Source organism: Plectropomus leopardus, chromosome 5, assembly GCF_026936395.1.
Source record: "Plectropomus leopardus strain MGB_pleo_1.0 chromosome 5, ASM2693639v1, whole genome shotgun sequence".
In the NCBI taxonomy this organism is placed as follows: Eukaryota; Metazoa; Chordata; class Actinopteri; order Perciformes; family Serranidae; genus Plectropomus; species Plectropomus leopardus.
In genome coordinates this window covers 33,614,024-33,629,119 of record NC_142180.1, presented here as the reverse complement: position 1 = coordinate 33,629,119, position 15,096 = coordinate 33,614,024, and the positions used below count along the sequence as shown (strand labels likewise).

The window sequence follows — 15,096 nt, the reverse complement described above, 5'->3', positions numbered from 1 at the left end:
GAGATCATTGACAGTGTAACATTCGGATGCCTTTCATAAGCCTTTAAACTTCTGAAACTGAAGCAAATTTGATTTATTTTGGAAACATGGCTTTAAAGGTAATGAGCAGCTTTGCAAGAGGTGTCCTGAAAATTGCAAGAAATTTGGAAAAGCTAACAAGAAAATGAACTGAAATTTAGCAAAGAGGGGAAAAAATGAAAAAAGAGAGGAAATATTAGAAAATCATTATTAGAAGATAATTATAACATATATTAAAGTTAATTACCTTTATATTTTTAGCACTTTCCCCAACCATTTTATTTTTTCTTTATTGTTATTACTATTATTTCTCTATCTCACTTTTTTTTTAAACAATTTTTCTTCACTTTTTAAAAAAATTTTTTTTATACCATTTTTCTTCTTTTTTGTTGTACTAATTTTCAGGTCATTTAAAGTATATAATATAAAGTTGTTCAATGCCTCCCTCCCATTTTTTTCAAAGAGATATATCATTTTGTTCAGGTGATTTTTATTTAAAAATTTGTAAATCATTTAGTAATTAATTTGACCTTTTATATCTTATATCTTTATCTTTTTTATTTTAAATCTATAGCCTTTATTGTGTTTTATTTGCTTTATATTTTATTACATTTTTTGTGTTTTGTTTTATTTATTTTTTTAATATATATTTTTAAAGCTGCCTTGTCTATATTTACTAAAGAAATTGTGAATTTATTTGGATGATTTTACATAAAACACAACATTTCAGAGTGAGAACAATTTCATTTATGAACTCTATGACTTTTCCAGGATTTCCATGACTGTGGGAACCCTGTAGAAATTAAACACATGCCCTACTCTCCCACACTCAGGTACACACACACACACACACACACACACACACACACACACACACACACACACACACACACACACACACACACACACACACACACACACACACACACACACACACACTCTTCCTCTTGTCTCCATTAACTCGAAGCACATGGGCGGACCGATCAAGGTCAGAATCTCTGCTGAAATACTGAAGCATCACAAATTCATCAGCCCAAATCTGCGTTAAGTCTTTCAGAATAAGAAATGACAGCATAAAAACAACAGTGTGGTCAGATGATAAACTGCATGAAGAAAGACTCAGTTGGCGTGAGATAAAATCTTACGCATCTGTAGGAGAATCCAAAGAAAACCTACAGGATTAACACTAAGCCTTTGCTTTGGCAGACAAACACATCTGTCAGTCTTCTGCTACCTGGCGGACATTTCTGCGCTCGTCCTTGACCCGGCTGCTTAACTGAAACACACTCTGTCTGACCTGCATGTCAGCCAGAAAACAGCTTTGGCTGAGCACGCTCCAAGTTTGCTTTGTAGTGCAGCCAGAAGCCAACTTCAGTCTGTTTCACTCAAATAAGACATAGCTCAACTGCTGATGGCAGCAGCCAAAGGTCAGGAGCGCCGCACCGCTGCTCATCTAACTGCTTCACATGTTGAGCGTTTGTTTTTAGCGGCACAAGTCCCCCAGGAGAGTCGGTATGTTTATCTGTTACTCAGAGACAACTTGACGTTTTCCATAAAAACACCCCGGAGTGATGTGAAAGCCCTCCGTGGCGACCCTGCTGACCTGAAAACAGGCTCTGTGCTCCGTCTCCTGCTCGATCCGATGCTGAAGGTGAACTCGTCACGGAGTAGATTTACTCGCTGCTTTATAAGGAAAAATGTTTCACTGCATGCAAATGTTTTTGTGCTGTGAAAAGGCAACAAATCTGTCAATGTTTACTGATTCTCAGCAAAACTGTTTTATGGTAAATGAGCATATCGTCACCTTTTTACAAAGTTATGTTAAAGGAAGAGTTCACCCCCAAAATGAACATTCATATATCAATTACTCACTCTGTGTGACGTTTTACTGTGCAGAAAACTTTTCTCACATGCCTGAATGAAGAAAGCAAAAAACAGAGACAATTCTCGATGAATTAAAGTCATACGAGTCCAAATTTAACTATAGCAAAACTATATCAAAGCATCTGTTTACAAACTCTCACACGACTCTCAGTTATTCAGTCGTATGCTTCGTGCTTCCCAAACAGACAGCCCTTTATGACGGGACAAACCTGAGCAAAAAGTCGGACTCACACTAAACAATTTTGAAAAAAAATTTGGGAATATTCTGACTGATATTGCAATCGCTATGTGTGACGGCGATATGACAGGGAAAGATAATGTTTAGATAATTATTCACATTTTCTTTAAAAAACATCTATAGAATATGATGTCTAAGATGCCAGGACATCTCTGCAGCACAACAACATCTAATCTAAAATAGTATTTTGACACTTATTTCGCCTCCTGCAGTTTGAAAAATGCAGTGAGCCATACTGCAACTTCGATAAAATTTCAATTCATTTTTCAGCCCAAAGTGAAACTTATCTGTGCTCTCTCAAAGCCAGACTCTGACGAAAACAGTAATTTCACGCTGCTGGTCTGCCGCAGCCTCGATTAGTTAATTTGTTTGTGTTATTGTGTGATTTTAATGATTGAAACGGTTAGTTCGGATCCACCAAAGTCACACAATGACACAAACGAAGTTAGAGGAAGTAGCAGACCAGAAGATACCGTCTTCAAGTTAAAATGACTTTTTTGTCCATGGACTCGACTTTGAAGGGACAATATGGAAATTTCACTGTGAGTTTAGTTTTTAGTTTTCTTTTAGGAAGTTAAAATCGCTGGACTGGATAGAGAGACCTGGATTAAACTGCATGAGTTATGTAAGAGTTTGTAAATTGGTGTTTTAATGGTTAACGTGGACCCCAATGACTTCAATTCATCAATAATTTTCTTCATTTTTGGATTCTTCATTCACAGTGAAGGCACAGAGAAAAACTAAGTTTTCTCCTTTAATTCAGTGTAAAATGGTGAGAATAACCGATAAACAGATTTTTATTTTGTAGGTGAAGAATTCCTTAAAATGAATGAATAAAATCAGCATGTTTTTGCCCCCGAAGTTTGGGCGATAATAACTGAGGATATTTGGTCCTCTGTTTACAATACTCATGACGCATCAACAAGGCATCGTGTTATTTTTCTGTCAGCTAGAAATAAACATTTTAATAGTTCATTTCAAATCACAACAGCCGACATTTTTACATGTTTGTTTTTGGATTCTTCGTTCAGAGAGAAAAACAGTGATCTTTCTTAATCAATAAAACATGGGGTGATTGACTGATAAATGGTCAGTTGGGGGGTGAAGTATTCCTTCAATGTTAGTTATAATTAATTACAGTAAACTGTAATTAAAAATGTATTGTGTTAGGAAAACATTGTTATTAAAGGAATAGTGCATCATTTTTGGAAGGAAGCTTTTTGCAGATTTAAATCACTGATGTTTGGGAGCTAATTATGTAACTAGAACCAGGAGATAGTTCTGTAAAATTCATTTAGCTTTAAGACTGAAAACCAAACACAAACAGCTACTCTGACTGTGAGCAAAGTTTGGAAATGTGCCTGATAAGCCTTAAAACAAACAAAGCCAAGTTTCACTAACCGCTGCGTATCTACATAATTAGCTCAGAGCGATCTCAATCTACCGTCTTTCATTTCATTCACTGGGTGTTTCCTCTGATTCATGACCCGAATGTGTGTGTGTTTAATATGTGTGTGGCAATAAACAATGCAACACAGTCCTACATTATTCAGCATGACAGATTTCGGTGAATTTCTGCTGTGAACTGTGGTGAGACGAGTGAGTGACCAGCGACGTGTTGGGAGAAATGAGCCCTCTGACGCTGTTAGTCCGCCTCTGCCCCCCCAGCCTCCCTGCTGAGATATGAACTGTTGGCCCCGGGCCGACGCCTGCAACGTCACCCGAAAACTAAAAACCCATTTGACAACAATAACAACAACTAGGACACAGACTGTGCCAAACTCCATTTCACTTTCCCTGTTTTTGTCTTCAAGCGGCTTAAAAACACATCAGCTCTTCACAAAGAAATCTGCGACTTTCAGTCCGGTGAGGCTGCACATGAACGTCAAAGCATCCGCAGCTTTTAACCCTTTAACAGGCGCACTAAGAAACAGCCCACATTTGCAAAAAAAATGTTTTAAAATTATGTTCCTGACTCCACATTTAGCAGATTTTAGGTTGTTTTTCAGTGACCCAGTGACCTCAGACAGCGGATACACAACTCAACCAGCCGGTCGAGTTGCCCAGTTTGGGTAATTATAACATGAACTAACAAATTTTTTTTCTAATTTGTGTGACAAAAGTTGCATTTTCCTTTATAGAAAAACACTTCAACATTAGAATATCTTAACTAAGTGCATCAGATTATTAAGAAAACAAATCTCTCCATATAATTCCTTTTTAAAATTGCAAAAGTTTATTTAATATAATAGAAATCTTTTTAAAAAAAAGTAACTTCATAAAATAAATAAATAAAGAAAAACTAAATACATACAAATAATAAACCAAGTAACAAAATCTGTATAAAATGTGGTAAAAATACAGATAGTCAAGTTTACTTTTCTAAATAAATTCAATTTTTCAATTTAATTCAAAACTTAATCAAGGTTCAGAGAAAGGTCCACAGAAAACAAAATAAAATAATATTATTAAAATCTGATAAAATGAAATAAAATAAAATCCGACAAAATTAAATGAAATAAAATTAAATAAAATGAAATAAAACAAAACAAAACAAAACAAAACAAAACAAAACAAAACAAAACAAAACAAAACAAAACCAAACCAAACCATCCCTTTCGGTAAAGTGTAAATGGCTTTATATACTGCCAAACAAATATAACTAAATGTAGACGGAAATGAGCAATTAGTATTATGATCTCTTGGTAAAGTAAAGACAGCGTCAGCTTCTGTTTATCATATTTGGGCAACTCAACCAAGCGGTCACACACCTTTTCCCAGGTAAAATAAGAATACATCATACTATCAAGTTTGCATCATTCAACAAAAATTAAATCATTAGAGGATGAAAATAATGAAATTATTTTTTTTTCTGGTTTCAACTTTCAATGTCATTTAAAGTCGAGAGAAGAAGAGCAACTTTCCCTCAGCAGCATCTGAACATCGATATCTGAATTTAATCATCATACACACACAAATCAATGAGGGAAAATAGCCAAAATAGCTTTAGCTAAATTTTTGGTGCAGCAGTCTGATCACAAAAAAACATGTCAAGCGTGTGGTTACAATGCCTGTTAAAGGGTTAAAGAGGTTTTCGGGGGGTCAGAAGTCCAGATGGGGAAACCCTTTAACGGGGGAGAAGTGGTCAGCTGTTACCGCACACGAGGGCAAAAGAAAACACATCAGCTTTTAGTCGTTTCATTGACCTCTTGGCAGCTTTTTCTTTCTTTCACATGCAGCTGAGCGATCTTCACACTGAGCCAAATGAGCCACACGGCCTCAGGTGAGAAGAAAAACAAAACTTTTTGCAAAAACTCTAACAAAGTCCGGCACTTTTCTAGATTTTTCTATGTTCTTTTCCTCTGTAGAGTCTTTATTCTCCGTCGTCTTCACTTATTTTCACCCAGAATCATCCTGTGAACTTTCCCGGAAAGGCGAGATCCAGCACTATATCACCCTGACACAGCCTATCAATCTCTCCTCCCCCTCTTCATCTGCAGCGGGATCATCTCCCAGTAACCTCAGCGCTATCAGCCGAGCCAGCAGGCCTGCAGGCCAAGAGCAGGGGGGATGAAAGCCTCCATCCTCAGACTCCCTCTGCCTTGTAATTTACTCAGCACTGGCCCAGACAGGATCCAAGACAAACCTCCTCACACCCGCACTCACACTCTCACACACCTACAATTTGCCAGCGGCCTGGGAAAACACAGCCGTCAGTCGCTGATTAGGTCACGCTTTGATAAGACAAACCTTTCCTGAACTTCACAGACAGGAAGACAGGTGAGTGCGCTCAGTCTGCTGCGAGACGTGAGTTATTGTGTTAGATTAAAGGAACAGCGTGCAAGATTCAGGGAGATTTAGTGGCATCTAGCAGTGAGGATTTGCATATTTGAAACAGTTAAAACTTTGGTTTTGAATTCCTTCAGTTCATCGTTCAGGAAATTTTCACCAGGAGCCAAATTATCCAGAGAGGTCTCTTCCTCTCCACAACAAACAGACCAGGTGATCAAAAAAGCTAAAAACACTGAATAAAGCAGCTTAAAGTTACAAATCGGTGTTTTTCCAATGCTGTTTGGCATGTCAGACACAGGCCGTTAGCCCAGCACCTGCTAATGTTTGCTCACCTTTTTTCTCTGATAAATGAAGATCCAGACATTCAGGTAGTTTTTACCAAAAGCCGAATTATCAGCAGAGTTCTCTTTCTCTCCAAAACAGACCCAGTGATTCTGCATTTTCACAGTGTGTGATTTTAGACAGCATGCCGGCACTGCAGAACCAAAAGAGGTGATAGCCATGATGTCTCACATAACAGTTTCTGCCTCTAGTGTGACATATAACACACATTTGCAGCACTTTATAAACAATAACAACGACATAACATGCCAGTAAACACTCATTTACAGCCCCTGTTCTATGGCAGCTGATCTAACTCTCTGCTCAGAAGGTAAGGAGCTCCAAAACCCATAGTTTTTTCCAATTTTTAGGCATTTTCGGCTTCCTCTTTGACTTAACCACTAACTGCTGCTAGCTGCTTTTTTAAATCTCCTGCGGTGAGTCACGTATAACACATCGTCAAAACATCACACCTGTCCCAGCCGTTGTCCCTTTTACACAGACGTCAATTCAGCACTGGTCTGTCCTCCCTTTCCACAATTGTGTTCAAGTGTTTTTGAACTCTGCTCATGACGGAGGGGCTGCTAACTACGAGGTCGAACACGAAAACTACTGTAGAAACATGCTGGTGCAACATAGCAATCTGCACATGCAAAGACCTGCTCCCTAAGTAGATATAAACAGCCCATTTTAAGATGACGAAAAACACAACAATTCTCATTGTCAGGTGATTATACACTAAAGAAAACATACTTGTTATATTCAATTTCTGCAAATATATCTCCCAAATCCTACACAGTGGACTTTTATTTTTCAAGACTTGCACAAAAATTATTTTTCTGGAAAGGTGGAACAAAAATCAAAAGTCTTGAGCACCGAACTTTCCTCCAGAACAAACAATGCAGCAACAACTTGGTGTCAGAACCTGTTGTGTTGTGTTCACACTCGGTAACACCGGTTACACTAACCGAGCGAAACAACCGAGCAAACGCCTCCAACACGAGCTGAGAAGAAGAACACTTTCATCTCTTACATCTTGTAACAACACTTGAACAAAGTGCAGACATGTTTGTCTCACCACTGTGGTCGAAAGTTGTAAGTTGTGCATGCAGAGCAAAGAGAAATGGGACGTGGCTGCAGCTCAATCAAAGCCCCAGTAAATAATACAGTACCTCGGGATGGGAGCACAAGGCAGCATCCAAGAGCCATAACAGAGCTGCGTGGTTTTAACTCTGAGCATCAGAAAGCCCTCATGTCTCTGCAGCGACGTCCCTCGGCTCCACTGCCACACTGACCCACAGCTCCACTGCAACATCTGCTCACACTCCTCCCCCATGTCCCCTTCCCCACCCCGCCAGCGCTGGGTACAGATGGTCCGGCCAGGCCCTGACTTGGGCGACCACTAATCTGTTTATGGTCTGCTACAGGAGAGTCGGAGTGTTAATCCAAACCGCTGAAACAACACTGACCGCTTAACCCGCAATGCAGGATCATGGAGGGTGCAGAGGAATGCCAAAGGATGCAGGATGCTCGATACTTGAAGCTATAACTCAAGTATTAGGCGTCAAAAATCAAGTATCAGCGTCTAATTGTCAATTAAGTTTTTGGATAATTCGCCCCGATCAATTCCAATTTAGTATTGTGATCTTAACTGTAAATTAATCATCCATTTACATGCACAAGAAATGTAAAATTATCATTTCTCATTTAACCTTTGACACCTGGAGCAACATCAGGTCACTTGTGGTGCATTTATACACCTTTCACAAGCATTTAAACCTCTGAAACCTGAGAAAACTGGTTAAATTCCCTTTAAAAACAGGAAAAAACATGACAAGCAACTTAGCAAGAAAAATGCAAAATGCAAAAAAAAGAAATTCCCTGAAAATTATCAAAAAAAAAAAAAAAAAAAAAAAAACCAAGGAAGAAATGTCCAGAAAACTGTATGTAAATGTTCTCAATTATATATTTAAAATTATTTTACAGAGAAAAAAAGTATTTTATTTTTTGAGCTCTTCCCTTGAATCATTTTCTTCTTGCTTACTTTCAGATAAATTTAATTTTGTAATTTTTATTATAACTTTTTGGGCCATTTCTTGATGTTGCTTGTCGCCTTTTATCCATATTTTTTTCAAAAATTGTTTTTAAAGTCAATTTGCTCAGGTGTGACAGGGTTAAAATCTATATGCATTTTAGTACACACTGCAGTACAAATGAGAAAATAAAAACTACTAACCTGAATCAGGCAAGAAACGACATGTAACAGATACTCATCAAATAGCTGAGAGAATTATCCGCGTCTCTCCTGTTGCCACAAATGTAAAAAATTAAAATCTGCTTGCTGTCACTGAGGAACGGCCCTAAAAACAGTGTCCCTCTGTGTGTCGGCACTCAGCTGCTGGTGAAAGTCCCCTCTGAGGTCTGATTAGTAAAGCACAAAGAGTCAAGTCCCGATGCCAGTGGGCGCAGAATAATACCCGTCTCCCCGGTAATCCGCTCTGAGCCCACATCCTCCCAGCTGATGGTGATGTCGCTGCTGCTGACCCGCTGCAGCAGGTGGGGCACAAGACTGTTTACATTCAGAGAAGAGACGAGGCTGAGGCCTGCAGACATGCTGAGACGCTCCCTGAGCACAACAACTGCAACAACTCTGCTGGGATGCGAGTTGTTGAAATGATAACTAAAGCACTGATAAGCAGGAACATGTGTAACAAGGTCAGAGGTTAAAGTAGTGTAAAAATAATCAAAATGTTTGCTAATAGCTGACAGAAAAAATAGGGCATGTCAATAAGGATCATATTGCGATTATTTTGACAGGCGCGAGAAGTAGTAATAGTAGTAGTAGGAGTAGTAATTTCAGTGGAAATCTTAATTTCTGCATTTTATTTTCACAGTAAAAAAAATACAAAAATTATGATGTTGTGATTATATATATATATATATATATATATATATCCTTATTGCCATGTTTCCATTTTGAAAATATTTCCATCAGTTGTGCAGCCTTGCATGATGCCGTATTGATACACAATTGAAATCCAACTATTACTGATATTTTTCATAAAGAGCCAAATACTTGTTTCCAGAACTGTACTGTTTATGTTTACTTTGTCAGCGTGGGTGCATCCTGGATATTAAGGAATATTTCACCCTCAAAAGGACAATTTTTATATCAATTACTTAACAAATGTTATATTAAATTCAAGGAGAAAACTTTGTTGTTCTCACATGCCTTCGGTTAACGAAGAATCCAAAAACGGAGAAAAATCTTAATGTGTCAAACTCACAGGGGTCTGCGTGTTACTGTGTGACTTTGGTGTTTTAAAGGGTTAGTTTAAATTCACCAAAGTTACACAATAACACAGACAAATCAGCTGATCGAGGCAGTTATTAGACCAGCAGCTCGTGTGCTCAGTGAGGTGAAATTATTGTTTTTGTCAGTGGAGTCTGGCTTTGAAGAGAGCAGAGATAACTTTCACTTTCAGTTCAGTTCCCCGTCAGAAAGGGACGTCTGTTTGCGAAGCACTGAGCATTCGGCTGGATGTGATCAATGTGATCGCCTATGACTTGGATTCATCAAGAATTTTTTTTTTTGCAAAGTCAACAGAACAACCTGGAGTATAAATGCTCATTTGGAGGGCGAAGAATTCCTCGGGGAATCTCACCTGCCCTCAGGTGCAAATGCACTTTTTAGCATGCAAAGGCTAATTATAGATACAGCTACTTTTACTGCACGAGACTCAAACTCTCTTCCTGTAAACCGTGTATCTGCGGCACCACGCCTTCTTCAAATGAGCCTCCCTCACCTCACCTGGAGCTTTGATGTGGGGCGGCAGGTGGGCCCTGTGACCCCTGATAGGAATGTGATGCTGGGAACCAGGAGGCCCACGGGGGGGCTAAATGAGCCATTGTTGCAGCCTGGTGCTGCTCTCAGAAGCCTGCAGAGACCACGGCAAAGAGCCGCTGCGCTGTAATCAAACCATCCTCAAGAGTTTTACTGTCTTCAAAACCAGTCGTTTAATTACCTGCTTTAGAAATGAAAAACAGCCTCCAATTACGATTCTACTCATAGTCTCGTAGACTGTGTGACATATTCAGTGTCTGATACATTATTTAAAGGTTCAGTGTGTGAGATTTAGGAGGATTTAGTGGCATCTAGTGGTGAGGATTGCAGATTATAACCAGCTGAAACTGCTCCCGGTTAAAATTCCCTCAGTGTTTATTGTTTAGGAGGTTTTTAGAGCGGAAGTATACGTAGAGGTCTCTTCCTATCCAAAATAAACAAATATAAACACATAAAAACGCAGAATAAAGCAGTTTTACGTTAAAACGTTATTGATTTTCCTCCATTGATCCTTGCAGATGGGCCTCTGGCTGTGGTGGTCGACATGAAAACACAAAAACAAAAACACAAAAAATGCAAACAGCCCAATCTGGAGCTACTATTTAGTTTGTCCGCCCTGGGCTACTGTAGAAATATTGTGGTGCAACATGACAGAGTCCGCGGACGAGGACCCGCTCCCTATGTAGATATGAATGGCAAATTCTCAGGTTACGAAAACACAGAAATTCTTAGTCTCAGGTGATTAAACTTGGTTTAAAAAATGACCAATAAATCTACCTTTTGCCTTCTATTATACACAAAAAACAACATACTGATTACAATATATTCTAATTCTGCCAATATATCCTCCTACATCCTGCACGCTGGACCTGACGCAGTGAAATGTGTGTGAGGAGATGACATCACAGCTGCAGCAGGAGTAATGCAGGTGTTTGAAATTGCTTGTGTTTAATTGCAGCGCTCTTGTGTTTCCTGACTTGAGGTCACGGCGTCAGCACGCGTTGGCAGTGCCGCAAGCCCACACACGAAAAACTCGTCTGGTGGTGAAATTAAATCACGCTCGTGCTTCAGGAGACGTCGCTATTCGCTCAGATGTTGGATCAGCGCCTGGACCGCCAAACTGTCTGCCTGCTTGTGAGCCGGGAGGTACAGCGAGGGTGGAAACGAGGAAGGAGCGAGACGGGGAATCCCATCTGATATCACAGTTTCCATCATCTTTACCTCTGAAGAGACACACGCTGCTGATGGCCAATAACGAGATAAATGTGACGGGATGCATCTGAACCCCAACGTGGCGACGTAGAAACACATTAACCTTTCTACAAACAGTTTGGGGAGTCAAAAAAAAATATTTCGACAGCTCAAACCCACATCACTTACAAGCTGAACCTCAAAGCTTCCCTCTTGTGACACACATCCCAAAAGAGCTCTAAAATTTGAATGTTTATCCATTTCCCAAACACACACGCACAGTTCTTAAACAACTCTGACAAAGAATTATTTTTGGATAATATCTGAAACCATGCTGCCGCACATGGGACATTTCCTGACATCGAAATCCTCCCGAAGCTGAAGAAGACGAGCGCTGTAACGACCGAGGGCCTGTTTTCTCAGCTGCTTCAAATTACCACTACAAAGTCCAACAGCGGGCTGCGGTGACTTTGAAATACTTTCCATTTTCAAACCTCCAGAGTGGTACACACTGCCGGGCGGGCGCGGTGCCAACCGGAGGATCTGTCGCTCTGACCAGAGAGCGCGCAGATTCTGGAGGTTCAGCAAAGACGAAGGATGTGTTAAGCGACGGTAAAAATGTCTGACATGCTCAGAAACATTTCCTTTGTAAAGATTTAATGACACATGGACGTTCATGAGAGCGTGCGGTGTGTTTTATAGCTCAGTAACGAGCGGGGAATTTTGTTAGAGCGTCACAGCATTTTTATGTGACGCTGACATTAATTTCGGCAGTGTTTCTGAGCAGAGGGCAAGAGTTTGTACGTTTGATAAATAGGACTGGAGAGACAGGGAGTTCAGGAGGGAAGAAAATCAAAAGCAGATTTGGACTGTAATTATACTGCAACATAAATCTGCTGGTTTCTGATCCACAACGTATTTAAAGTTGCATTAATAATAATGTTTGTATTATTGGTAAATCAAACGACTGTGCTTCATATAAATGGGGTCATTTATAGTGATAAACCTACAATTAATCATCACTGACTCTGCAGTTACCCGCGGATAATTTCAGTGTCTTTCAGCTTTTTGTTTTGGTTTTTCGGCAGCATTTTCACTGTTCAGGTAAACACAAAAAAAACTTTGTAATTATATTGTTTGTCAATGTTTTGATGTCTGATGTGACTCTTAATCATCTGCACAAACGCAGCGATCACATGAAAAAGTTTGACAAATGATTAGTTATTACTGATACAAATACCTGAACTTTGGTATCGGGCAATATTGAGCCAATCAGATATCAATATTAAATGATTAAACGGTGCGCCTCACTGAGTTGAAGTGACCTGGGATCATTCTTTGATGTGTCAGGTAAAATGTTCCCCCACAGCACCTGTACACTATACTTAATATGTATTTTTGACTGTTCATCTGATGTTGTTTAATTGTTGAACAGTTAATTATAACAACCCCTTGTTTACACTATTCACCAAAAGCAAAGATTACTCTAAAAAGGGCAAAGCTAACTTCCACTGTAATGATAATGTTATTCTGAGAGCTATTTAAGGTTACATCAATAATTAGAGCTGTAAGTAATGATTACTTTCTTTATTAATGAATCTGCTGATCACAATTAAATTAATCTTTCAGTGTACAAAGTTTCAAAAAATTGAAAAATTAAAAAAAGACCATGACAATTTCTCACAGCCTGTGATGACGTCTTCAATTTAATCCAAACAACAGTCCAAAATCCAAACATGTTCTGCGAGCACTGATGCAAAAACAAACGAAAAACAGCAGATGGTCACAATGGAAGAGCTGGAAGAAGTCAGTTTTTATCATTTTAAAACGATTACTCGGTTATCAAAATACTTGCCAATTAACTTTCTGTCATTCAGCTACTCATTTAATTGCTTTAGCTCAGCCAACAACAGCAGAATAACACACGGCAGATAGTTAAAAAAACTGCAGCGGTCAGGATCAGCACGCAGGGAGAATGGAGCTCTCTCTCTAAATTACGCAATACAATTAATCATAAATCACGCTGAGCAGCTCACATGTGGGGTTTTCCACTGTAACTTCAGACTTTACTGTAATGAAATCTTGATTTAGGAGTGAAAACAGCGATGAAATCACCTGGAATTTACTGTAAGCAGATCTGCCCCGATTAAAATCTCTCACACCGACTTCACTTCTGAATAATCTCTCTGCTTGTCTGCACACAAATATTTGTTCCCCGTCCACACGATGCAACCTGACCTGCTGTTTACCTGCATCTGCACTTGCTGAGCAGCGAAAAGGAAAGCATGACAAAAACTGTGAGCTCTCAGCAAACAGGGACAGTCACCTCGTGTCTCTGTCCTTTCGTGCACACTCAGCGAGGTCAGCAGAGGTCAGGGCCCGCATTCAGTAACCCTTTACCTCCTGACCTCGAGACACCTCGTTATTGGGTCTGCACACAGACTGGGAGGTCAGCTCACATCAGTAAACACTAGAGTAAATTACCAGCTCATTGGCCACTCAGCCTGGCTTTCTGAATGCTACAGACAATGGGTTTTATAGTGCTTTAGTAGTCTAATTTAAAGGGACAGTTTGCCCCAAATACAAAAACACACATTTTTCCTCTTACCTGCAGTGCTGTTTATCAGTCTGTATTGTTTTGGTTTGAAATGCCGAGAGTTGGAGATTTCGGCCACAGAGATGTCTGACTTCTCTCCAATATAATAAAACTAGATGGCACTCGGCTTGTGGTGCTCAAGTGAATAAATGCATTTGAAATAATGACCCGGTCCCTCAAGATAATCCACACACCTTGTTGTGAGCAGCTTCATGTAGGAACTGGGTTTGGATGGTATAACGGTATTATAGGGTTTTTAAAAATCCCCAAGGTACGTGTTTTAATATCGTCATAAAGACAGGCGCTTCTCTTTCTACTAAACTCAGTGTATGTAGTGCACAGCACGCACCACCAGAGCTCAGTCTCTGGTCTCTACTGATGGAGCGGGCAGCTGAGATGTTGTTAGCGTGTGTCCCGTTTTTATCATTTTGTTTTACCTCTTTACCTCATTTGAATGGTTTTGTGGGTCCGTGAATTCAGCACAGGGGGAACTAAATTTCTTTTTTCCTTAAGCAGCAGTTTGAGTCGTGGGGTGGATAATTGATCTGTCGATCTCGTCAAATCGATGGATGAGAGGATCAGCAGCAGTTTGTGAGTGAAAGCAAACTCTTGCACCCAGCAAAATGAACTGTTAAGTTTCACTTTCACTGCGTTGGACGTTCTGCTGCTCCATCTGTGCCCAGATTATACACTGAGGTCATTGTAATTAGTAATAAATAACCAAACAGTATATATATTTCAAAAGCACTCCTGATGAACAGTACAGCTCCAAAAGTATAAAATCAATATGTGGTGGCCGATGTTTTAATCGTGGTGGGCCGCCACAAATAAATGCTCGTGTGGAAAATCCTGGACATTGCTGTTGAGTTTTTCAAATGTATTTTTTGTCGCTTTGTGCACCACAAGCCAAGTTTCATCTAGCTCCATTATATTGGCGAGAAGGCCGATATTTCCAACACTTTGCAACTCACATCAAAAAATCCAGATTAATAAACAGGTAAGAGTAAAATTATGTATAGTTTTATCATGAACCGTCCCTTTAATCTTGATTTTAGCAATAATAACTGTATTTTGATGTTGGGTAAAAACAAAAACAATGTTTTTTTGCAATTACTGCTCTGTGAAAATACACTAGAGACAAGAAAGCCCCCCCTGGCGTTGGTACATGTTGGAATAACAGAACAAATGACTGTCCAAAAAAAGGAGAAAAAA

General features: G+C 39.5%; 1 protein-coding gene across 6 annotated transcripts in view; it reads right to left on the bottom strand.

Moving 5' to 3' along the window:
• The window catches only part of nhsa (Nance-Horan syndrome a (congenital cataracts and dental anomalies)), a 90,640-nt gene that overhangs the window by 24,245 nt on the left and 51,299 nt on the right, over positions 1-15,096 (bottom strand). The window contains exon 1 of one of the 6 annotated variants that reach the window (XM_088078018.1): positions 8,490-8,628. The exons of the other annotated variants lie outside the window; for them this stretch is intronic. The gene's annotated coding sequence lies outside the window, so the exon portion shown is untranslated. Of the gene's footprint in view, positions 1-8,489; positions 8,629-15,096 lie in introns of those variants that run through there. 6 annotated transcript variants of the gene reach the window in all.